The sequence below is a fragment of the Bos grunniens genome, chromosome X, assembly GCF_055505025.1.
Source record: "Bos grunniens cultivar Pamir isolate PY7600 chromosome X, Bosgru_T2T1.0, whole genome shotgun sequence".
Classification (NCBI taxonomy): Eukaryota; Metazoa; Chordata; class Mammalia; order Artiodactyla; family Bovidae; genus Bos; species Bos grunniens.
Window position 1 is genome coordinate 15,870,549 of NC_141194.1, and position 12,082 is coordinate 15,882,630.

Sequence of the window (12,082 nt, forward strand, 5' to 3'; positions counted from 1 at the left end):
CATGTCATTAATGTGCTAATGGGGCAGTGAATCCTTGTGTCAATCAGGATATGCTAGGTTATGCTGCAACAAAAATTGACTCTAAAATTTCAGTGGCGTATATCAACAAAGGTTTATTTCACTAGTCCTGCGACACATCATCTTCTCTTTGGGACCTAGGCTGAAGCAACAGACTATTTGTCGTTTGTTAGTATTCAAGAGAAATTTATCTTTATTTTTACACAGAATAAAGTGCACAGGTCTTATGATTTTCTTTGTAGAAGTGCAAGGAAGTTAATGTCGATGGGACAAACTCTGATCAGTGTAGAGACAGGAGACAGCAGAGAGTCAGCAGCTAAGTTCCCTATGCGTTCCCTCTCTGATGGGCTATAATGGGGCACAGTTCTTTCTTTTCATCTTGGTACCAGGTGGAGACACCTGAGAGAATCAGTGGTTTCTCTCATAGTGTTTGATGGAAAGTTTGTTGGGAAACAGTGACCAGTATCACAGGACATCATCTTATATTTGAATATTGATTCATTTATTTGGCTGCTCGGAATCTTCGTTGTGGCTCGTGGGATCTTTAGTTGTGGCGTGTGAACTCTTCTTTGCAGCATGTAGGATCTAGTTCCCAGACCAGGGGCTGAACCCAGGCCCCCTGCTTTGGGAGTGTGGAGTCTTAGCCACTGGACCACCAGGGAAGCCCCTCACCTTGTATTTGTATCTCCCTCTTTTCTCCTCACTTTAGCTGCCATGGATTATACCTCCCATGAAAGCTTTAGCATTTAAACCTTTCTTCAGGCTCTGTTTTCCAGGGAACCCAGGATAACATAGTGTGGGAAAATACCAGGGCTTTCTGGTCTCATAGACCAGTGGAATTGTGCTATGTTAGGCATCCTTGGTATTTCTCCATCTCACAAAGTACACACTCAGCTTTGCACATGCTGTTTCTCTATATGGAACATTCTTCTTTCAGACATATGCATGGTTTATTTCCTCACCTCCTTCAGGTTGTTGCCCAAATATTGCCTACTTACTGAGACCATCCCTTCTCTCCTATTTAAATTTGCACACATGTACTGCACTGTATTCCTTCACCCCTCATTTATTTTATGTATTGTTATTTCTAGAATAATAGCTCCATATTATATCTCATCATTCTTGGTAAGCTCCATGAGAGGAAAAGCATTCAGTAAGTATTTGTGGGGCAGCTGGGTAATGGATGAATGGATGGATAGAGTGATGGATGAATAGATGAACAGATGGAGCAGTCGGTGATAAGGAGCTGCTCTTTTTCATGGTTCAGGATCTCTGTAAACATGGTATAAATAAACTCCAGATGAACTTCAGCTTCAGGATTCATGGGCAGTTCAGAAAAGAACTGTTGAATCAAACTGTGCTGAATGTTTTCTTCAGTTACTCCCATCAATGGTAGAGCTAATCAATTTTGGAAGGCATCCTAGTATGCCTTCCAAACAGTCTCATTAGGCTCTTTGAAACTATTGATGTCAGAATATAGCACTCTTATCCCTTCCTTTTTCATCATTAATTAATGGGTTAAATGTCCACTATAGCAGTGTTATGGAGAAGGCAATGGCACCCCACTCCAGTACTCTTGCCTGGAAAATCCCATGGGTGGAGGAGCCTGCTAGGCTGCAATCCATGGGGTTGCTAAGAGTCGGACATGACTGAGCGACTTCACTTTCATTTTTCACTTTCCTGCATTGGAGAAGGAAGTGGCAACCCACCCCAGTGTTCTTGCCTGGAGAATCCCAGGGACGGGGGAGCCTGGTGGGCTGCTGTCTATGGGGTCGCACAGAGTCCGACAGGACTGAAGTGACTTAGCAGCAGCAGCATAGAAGTGTTAAAATATAGCCCAGGAAGAAGGTGGTCCTGGACTGTTGGCTAGCTGCATCTCATTCCATCTGATGCTGCTGAGGCCTGGCCATCAGTGTGCATTTGAGGGAGACAACAAAAACCCACCGATAAGATGGCTGGAGAGCTTGCTAAGTTTAAAGGCATCCATTAATGGACTCTCGTTTTTAGCAAAATGGAAGTTTGTTCTTTAAAAATTTTGTTTTGAATTACTAATTTATGTAGAGATAAAAGAATGCTTAGATTTTTAAGACAGATCAGCTTGTGTTCACAAAATCATTCTACGTATATTAAGATGAGGAAAAGCCATCTGTTTGTCTAGAAGAGAATTGACTAGCTTTAGAGTACCTTGTAAAGTGGCAAGTGATGAACCATTTTAAGTGGGTTGATTTAGTTGTATCTATAGTTTGTTTAGTATTTTAACTATTTATAAGGCACGCTGTAATGTTGGGAAATGAGTATAAACCCTAGTTTGGGTGGTATCTAGATGTTTGTAGCCCTTGTTTAGTACCCACAATTCTAACCATAAGAGCTTCTACTTAGTGCTTATGATGATCCAGGAATCACATTCAATATTTTCAGTATGCTGTTTTTTCTTCACAGCCATCTTAGGAGCGAAATATTATTATCCCCATTTTAAAGCTCAGGAAACTACCACTTAATGGGGTTGAGAATGTGCCCGGGGTCTTACAGCCTTTAAGGATCACAGGCATGGCTTTACCATGTTTGTAGTTCAGTTGCCCAGTCATATCCCACTCTTTGTGACCCCATGGACTGCAGCACGCCAGGCCTCCCTGTCCCTCATCATCTTCAGGAGTTTGCCCAAGTTCATGTTCATTGCATCAGTGATGCCGTTCAGCCATCTCATCCTCTGACACCCTCTTCTCCTGTCCTCGATCTTTCCCAGCATCAGGGACTTTTCCAATGTGTTTTCTGTTTGCATCAGATGACCAAAATACTGGAGCTTCAGCTTCAGCATCAATCCTTCCAGTGAATATTCAAGCTTAATCTCCCTTAAGATTGACTGGTTAGGATATAGTATACCAACACATATATATGGAATTTAGAAAGATGGTAATGATAACCCTGTATGCGAGACAGCAAAAGAGACACAGATGTATAGAACAGTCTTTTGGACTCTGCGGGAGAGTGCGAGGTTGGGATGATTTGGGAGAATGGCATTGAAACATGTATAATATCATATGTGAAATGAATCGCCAGTCCAGGTTCGATGCATGATACAGGATGCTCGGGGCTGGTGCACTGGGATGACCCAGAGGGATGGTATGGGGAAGGAGGTGGGAGGGGATTCAGGATGGGAAACACGTGTACACCCGTGGCGGATTCATGTTGATGTATGGCAAAACCAATACAATATTGTAAAGTAAAAAAGAAAAAAATTGACTAGTTCGACCCCTTGTGGTCCAAGGGACTTTCAGGAGTCTTCTCCAGTACCACAGTTCGAAGGCATTAATTCTTTGGTGTTCCGATCTCACAACCATACATGATGACTGGGAAAACCATAGCCTTGACTATATGGACCTCTGTTGGCAGAGTAATCTCTCTGCTTTTCAACACACTGTCTAGGTTTGTCATTGCTTTCCTGCCAAGAAACAACTGTCTTCTGACTTCATGGCTACAGTCACTATCTGCAGTGATTTTGGAGCCCAAGAAGAGGAAATCTGTCACTACTTCCACCTTTTCCCCCTCTATTGGCCATGCAGTAATCCTCTGGAAGGCATGACCTTAGTGTTTTGAATATTTAGTTTTAAGCCTGCTCTTTCACTCTCCTCCCTCACCCTCATCAAGAGGCTCTTTAGTTCCTCTTTGCTTTCTGCCATTAGAGTGATATCATCTGCATATCTGAGGCTGTTGATGTTTCTCCTGCCTATCTTGATTCAGACTTGCAACTCATCCAGCCTGGCATTTCTCCTGATGTGCTCTGCATATAGGTTAGAAAAGTGACAGCAGACAGCCCTGTCATAGTCCTTTCTCAATCTTAAACCAATCAGTTGTTCCATACAGGGTTTTAACTGTTGCATCTTGACCTGCATACAGGTTTCTCAAGAGACAGGTAAGATGGTCTGGTATTCCCATCTCTCTAAGAGCTTTCCACAGTTTGTCATGATCTATACAGTCAAAGGCTTTCGTGTAGTCAATGAAACAGAGATAGCTGATTTGCTGAAATTCCCTTGCATTCTCTATACTCCAGCAACTGTTGGCAATTTGATCTCTAGTTCCTCTTCTTTTTCTAAACCCAGCGTGGACATCTGGAAGTTCTTGATTCACCTAATTCTGAAGCCTAGTATTTAACATTTTAAGCATGACCTTACTAGCATGGGAAATGAGTGCAATTGTCTGATGGTTAGAACATTCTTTAGTACCACCTTTCTTGGGAATTGGGTTGAGGATTGACCTTTTCCAGTCCTGTGGCCACGGCTGGGTCTTCCAGATTTGTTGACATAATGAATGCAACATTTTGATGGCATCCTCCTTTAGAGATTTGAATAGTTCTTTTGGAATTCCATCGCATCCACTAGCTTTATTAACAGCAGTGCTTCTTAAGGCCCACTTGGCTTAGCACTCCAGAATGTCTGGTTTTGGGTGACTAACCACACCATTGTACTGATCTGGTTCATTAAGATCTTTTTTATACAGTTCTTCCGTGTATTCTTTCCATCTCTTCTTGATCTCTTCAGCATCTACTCGGTCTCTACCATGTTTATCCTTTATTCTCTTCAGCATCTACTCGGTCTCTACCATGTTTATCCTTTATTGTGCCCATCTTTGGGTGGACTCCATGCTTGCAGACTCCTGAATCCAAGCTCTGGGGTTTGAAGAAAAAGGGAAAAGGCTATATAAAAAGTGGTGAGTTCTAAACTCGCAAGTGATAAAATTTAGATGATTCAATACTACTGACATATTTCTAACCCTGGTAGAATCCACCTTGTTCAGGAGGAGGGACACATGCATGCCCATACACACACACACATGCACACATACATACAAACAATCACACACAGATACACTTTTATTTGTATGCACATACACATACACACACACCAGCCCTTGGCCATTCACACCAGGACAATTAGCAGACACTCGTATTCTGGGATCCTTCAGGCTCAGAGCCAAGGTAAAAGACAGACTAAGCGCATAATTGCTCTGAGCACCAATCTGTAAAGGTTATACCATTTCCAATGGAAATCAGAAATATGGTACTATTTAACTCAGATCTACACGTGTGACATTTCTGTAACCATCAACTTACAAATCAGTCCTACTTTAGCCAAGTAGACAGTAGAAATGACAAAAATCAACCTGGTGCCAGTTCTCCTCCCTCAGTAAGAAAAGGTTGCATTAATATTGGAAGGACAGCATCAGAAGCACATATCTAATTCTTAGTTTGCCTCAGCTGCAACATATCTTGGTCCAGACCTGTTTGTGCAATGGGTGTTCTACTCTATTTCTAGTGCCAAAGTACCAGAGGCTTGAGCACTGTGCCCAGTCTTCTATTCCAACAACATTGTCTTCTTGAGCTCTCATGTGTGGTCCAATGCATGCAGTCCAGTGCTTGTCTCTGCACTTGGACTTTCCTTCTGATCCAGTGTGGAATTTGTGGAACAAATCTTGATTGCCTCACTGGCCTTCAGGCCTCTCCCAAATTTGACTTTACATATTAGATTTCCATTTGGGCTTGGGGTAAACTACTTTTCTCTTCTTGTTATTTGGCTATCAGACATGCTGCCAAATCTCTCTAGCCTTGGCCTGGTCTAGCCTAGCCTTTGTTTAGACTTCCTGGGATCAGCAGCCTTCTCTGGCTTCCCAAGCATCCCAGGAATGCTTCCAGGATACCCGTGCTTGTTGAATGTTCAGGATCTGTCCTCTCCTCTGAATGTAAACTCTTTATTCAGCACTCTTTCTCTAGCACTTCACACGGGTCCCACCATGTTCAGTTCAGTACAGTAGCTCAGTCAAGTCTGACTCTTTGTGACCCCATGCGCTGCAGCAGGCCAGGCCTCCCTGTCCATCACCAACTCCCAGAATTTACTCAAACTCCTGTCCATTGAGCCAGTGATGCAGTCCAACCATCTCATCCTCTGTTGCCCGCTTCTCCTCCCACCTTCAATCATTCCCAGCATCAGGGTCTTTTCCAATGAGTCAGTTCTTTGCATCAGGTGGCCAAAGTATTGGAGTTTCAGCTTCAGCATCAGTCCTTATTCAGGACTGCATATTCAGGACTGATTTCCTTTAGGATGAACTGGTTGGATCTCCTTGCATTCCAAGGGACTCTTGAGAGTCCTCTCCAACACCACAGTTCAAAAGCGTCAATTCTTCGGGGCTCAGCTTTCTTTACAGTCCAACTCTCACATCCATACTTGACTAGTGGAAAAACCGTAGCTTTGACTAGACGGACCTTTGTTGGGAAAGTAATGTCTCTGCTTTTTAATACGCTGTCTAGATTGGTCATAACTTTCTTCCAAGAATCAAGCATCTTTAATTTCATGGCTGCAGTCACCATCTGCAGTGATTTTGGAGGCCCCCCAAAAAAGAAGTCTGTCACTCTTTCCCCATCCATTTGCCATGAAGTGATGTGATCAGCTGCCATGATCTTAGTTTTCTGAATGTTGAGTTTTCTGAATGTTGAGCCCCTCACGTGGGGCCTGCCATGGAGAAGATGATAAATAAGTATTTGTCGAATAAATAAGCGAATGTATGTTTATTTACTTTGTTTGCAGGTACATGACACTTAGGATGTGCCTGGAAATATTGTTAGGATTTTATGCACATGAAACTCATTGAAATGTTTTTTAACATGCCATGTATCCCACTAGACTGTTTGTTCCTTGAGGACAGAATTTGTGCTGATGTCTAGTACAGTATCTGACAATATATTTTGATTACATGAAAACATCTATAGTTTTAATTGTTAAAATTACATTTCTGAATCTATGTCTTTCTACTCTGAGCAACATGAAAACACACATCTCTTAACTTATAAATGCTCATGTTTAAATGGGGAAAAAAAAAAAAAAGAAATGTGCCGTTTCATGGCTAAATTATCTTAATTTTATTTTCTTGCTTGACAATTTCTGTTGCTATATAGTTTCATATTCTGTTATTTTCCTTTGCTTAGCTATCTACTGCTGTATTACAAAATACCCCCAAATTCAGGGTAATTTTATATATACTAAAATTTAGCCTTGCTCACCACTATGTGGGTCAGACATTCAGGGAAGTTTCAGCTGAGCAGTTCTCACTGGAGTCTCTCACACAGTTGCAGTCAAGTGTCTGCTGTGCCTACAGTCATCAGAATCTCAGCTGTGCTGGACATCCATGATGGCTTGTACAAGCCTGGCAGCGGATCCTGGCTGTCAGGTAGGACTGCAGTTTGGGTTGTCCACCGGAGTACCTACACCTGTCCTCTGCATTTGTCCTGGGATTCTCAGAGCATGGTGGCTGGGTCCCAAGAGAGAGCGATCCGTAGAGCAGGTATTCAGAGAGAACTAAGCAGAAGCTGCCAGGCCTTGGAAGTCACATAGCATCACTTCTCCTAAATTCTATTTCTTCCAAATAAGGCTAGCCCAGGTTCAAGGCAGAAGGGGGGAATTAGACCCTGCCGATTTATGGGAGGAGTGTCAGAGCATTTGTGGCCATCTTTTCAAACATCCACAACAAGGTTAGCCCTGAACTGATGAATGAAAAAATAATGCCTATGTAAGCATATTTGGAAAACATGCTCTCCCAAATTCTGACTTCTGTAAAAACTTGGATTCTTCTTTGCTTTTTGTCTGCACTGTGTCACTTGTGGGATTTTAGTTCCCTGAGCAGGATCAAACACAGGCCCTTGGCAGTGAGAGCTTGGAGTTCTAACTACTGAACCACCAGGGAACTCCCTGCATTTATTCTGAAGTGTTATTAGGTCCAAAATTAAGACATTGTTTTTATCACAAGAAAAGATCTACTTACACAAACTTCTGGGCATAAGGTGAAAGGAAGGGAAAAAAAGAAACAGAATGAAATTCAGAGCTGGCCTCTACTTACCTGGCAGGATCCACCACTCCAGATATTTCCTCCTTCATCTGTTTCCATACTTGAAATCCCTCCAGTGAAGGCTTCTACCAAATCTTTAGACAACACTCACTGTGATATAGATAACACTTAGAGAAGAATAGCATTTTAGTCTTTTGAAACTATTACCCCTTGGGTTTTAAAAGTGTGAATGAAGAGGCCCTATTGGTTGAACATAGATTTGTTCTTATAGGCATGATCAAAATTCTGGGAAAATTTAAAATTTTGCAAGAAAAAGTGAAAAAGAACTCAGTTATTGAAGTGGAACATCCTTGTATATGTCATACTACAAAAGTTATATTTATGAACTGAACTTCCTATTCCCTTTAGTGATTTGGTAAACCCCAAAGCAGTGTCAAGATAAACAATAAATTGCATCTCAGAAGCAATGAGTAAACCCTAAATGGGAATGGATCCGTTTATGTCATCGTCTGATATATGGAGACAGCTACTCTACAGTATTTGTTCGTACTTATCTCTTGAGGTAACACCTTCAACTCAATAGTTCTTTTCTATTTTTAATGTCCTTCTGCCATAACCTGTTCTTACATCCATTTTTCTTACTGAACATGGATTTGTGCAGAGGCTTGAGTGTTTTTCTAGGTTATTTTTTTTCCTCCATAGGAACAGATTGTATTTCATTTGAAGTGTGTTAAGTTGCATCCGGCTTTACAGATTGGCAGTGTACCTTCATTTTGGACACAAAGGAAGCCATCCTCATGTCTGCTGTGTGAAAACTGAAACTTGGGTCTTATGTATATTTAAAGTATTGTGGTAGAAAACACATAACATTCAGTCCACCATCTTAACTATTTTTAAATGTACAGCTTCAGTAGTGTTAAGCATGATCACATTACGATATAACCTTTCACATCCTTATGTACTTTTTTGTGTGTCTACATCTTGGTCAGAGAAGCAAGTAGCCTCTCGCCCTGTGTAGACAGGCTTGATCTGTTGTCTCAGGCCTCAGACATGGTTGAATGGGGAATTTAGAGTTAGGTGTTGGACCTGTAAGAAACCAGGGAGGCATTAACTCCATTGGACCCACTGTGCATTAGAGGCAGACATGCCATTTTCTGGTTGTTATGAGGTTACAGGATGGGGTATCATCTTTACTATATCACTGCTTGAGTTTCAGGACACACTGTGCAAGGGTCAAAATGGTCACTTGTGCCCCTAGTGTTACTCCTGTGAAACTCTCCATCACCTTGCACCCTTTTGCTTTTATCCATCAGTGGATTGGTAAGACTCATCTGCGGGTGACAAAGCCAGAATATACACATGTAATTTCCAAAGCTCAGACCCTTCAGCTAAACCACGTCTTACTACCACCTGTTCAAAAGGACCCAATACATGTATTTTTAGGTGCTGATGTTCAGAAATCTGCATGTTAATAGGTTCTGAAGTTAAAGAGTGTTGGCTTGTGACTCCCTTGGAAAGTAATTTTCATTGTTAGAAACCTTACCAGCCAATGAAGTAAGAGTTGTTCCTATTTTTGACATGCCAGTGATCAAAGGATAGATATGAAACTGTATGAACTTTAGATTGCAACTGGTGACCTCAATTTTGCAATATCAGTAAATGATTTCTTTGTTTTCTAGAGATATTTTATTAACTTTTTCTTTTGAAAATTTTTAAACCTAACAGAAATGTTGCTAGCATAAGTACGATGAATTCCTGATGGCCGGTACCTAGATCCACCAGTTGTTAACATGTTGCTATGTTCGCTTTTGCTCTCATTTGACGTGTATTTTCTTTATTGAGGTGAAATGTACGTAATATAAAGTTAACCATTCTGAAGGGAACAATTCAGTAGCATTTGGTACATTCATAATATACTCATTTATATATAGGCCCAAAGCATTTTAATTACCTCAAAATAAAACCCATATCCAGTAAGCAGTTACTCCTCATTTGCCTTCTGCCCAGCCCCTGGCAACCATGAGTCTGCTTTCTGTCTCTATGGATTTGCCTGTTTTGGATATTTCATATAAATGGAATCATACAATATGTGACCTTTTTGTGTTTGGCTTCTCAGTGTAATATGCTCGGGCTTCATCCACAAAGTAGTGTGTATCACTAATTTTACCACAGACACTTTTCACTCACTTAACATCCTCCTGCTCCCACTTCACCCTACAAACAGACTGGATAGGAACTTGTGGTCTTGAAACCGAGCCAGACTCTGTGGGGCCTTCTTGGCAACATACCCTCCATGTCTCCTACCTCTTGTTTGTAAAAAGGATTTAGCCTCTTAGACCTTCCCCACGTTCCAAAGAGTATATTTAATCAGAGAAGTGGGAAAATGCGGAAACAAGAACAATAGCCATCAAGCAAGACAAAATTACAGTAGTTTAACCATAAAATAAAATCAAAGACCTTTAGTTCCTCCTTAAGGGTTATAGATAATATCCTGAGCCATACCTTGAATTGTTTTTGAGGATACTAAAACCCTACCAAGTGTAAGAAAGTAACTGCATGCTGACCACAAACATGTAGATCCCAGACTGGTAAGAACCAGAAAGTTGATGATGTTAACTTCCAATATACCACCCAGTGACCTCACCACAACCAATTCGAAGACTGTCCACGAGCTGATCATGCACCCTACAAACTTCAAACCTAATAATGTTGCCTTTAAAAACCCTTCCCTGAAAGCCATCAGGGGGTTCAGGTCTTTTGAGCATGAGCTACCCATTCTCCTTGCTTGGCCCTGCAATAAACACTGTCCTTTCCTTCACCCAACCCCATGTCAGTAGATTGATTTTGCTGCAAGTCAGGCAAGCAAACCCAAGTTTGGCTCAGTAACCATCTCTTAAGTCCTGTCCCATAGTTTTGTTCTTTTTTTTTTTTTTAATCAAGTGCCTCTTTGGGGGAAGGGTGGCTGTTTATTCAAGTATATGTGTGTTATATCCCATAGACTTATTTAATAGTTTAAATGGACATAAAGAAGCAAATACCCAAAGATAATCACACTAAATAGCTATATCACTCTGGATATGTGACTTAATCTCTCTTACACTTAGTTTCTCCACAACGAGACTGGATCCAAGCCCTAAGAGTCATTGTAATGAAAATTGTATGACTCTATTCCCCAGACATTCTGGCTTATTTGTTCCTTAATCTGTTATTCCAGGGAGCTACTTTTTCTCTGTGGTATATTAGAGTAAAACTGATATCGATGAACCACTGGGTGTGTGATCCTGGAGGTTATAAACTATAGCTTGGATGAGTTTACAATTCAATTGGAGCTAAGAAATAGGTGAGCATGTGACAACAGGGATATTTATAACCAGAGGACAAATCTTGTTAAGAGGGATTAAATATTCATTGTTGCACAACATACGTACCCTGTAGAGAAACTGGTAAAAGTGCCAACAAGAAATATCAGTCTGCCCTCATCTTCACGTGTCACTGCCCTCTTTGATTTGACCAGTCATCTGTGGGTCAAATGGCTACAGAATGCTTCTGGAAAGCAAGTGGCATTTTAAAATTAAAGCTTACCTAGCTGGTACACCAGACAGAACATTCTCTCTTAATTTTAGTGCTCAATTTGTTTTTATTTGTTCCAAACGTTTATTATAAAACTTTTCAAACACACAGCAAAATGGAAAGAATTTTACAGTAAACCTCTATATACCTACCTCCTAGGATCTACTGTCAACATTTTACTGTACTTGTTTTATTATGTATTTATCCATCCTTCTATCCATTCATTGATCCATCTATTTTGGGGGAAGGATTTTGAAGTAAATTACAGATGTCCTTATGCATGTCATTAGAATTTTAGGCTTTGTCTATCAGTTTTTCTTTTGATGTAAAATATATATACAATGAAATATGTAAATCTTAAAGTATGCATTCACTGAGTTTTGACAGCTGCACACAACTAGTTAATCCAAAATCCTATCAAAGCAGATAATGTAGCATTTGTTTTTTTATTTAATTTTTATTATAAATATGTTGTTCTCAATAATGTGATAGCATGACTAATTAAATTGAGAGACTACAGTCACCTGCCCCTTCCTCTCAATCTCCTCTTTCTGCTTCTCAAAGGCAACTACTTTCAAATCTTTTACCTACTTCTGGGAATTCTTTCTATATCCCTGTATAGAATGTTGTTACTTCTATTGTAATTGTAACTTTTCAATTTTAG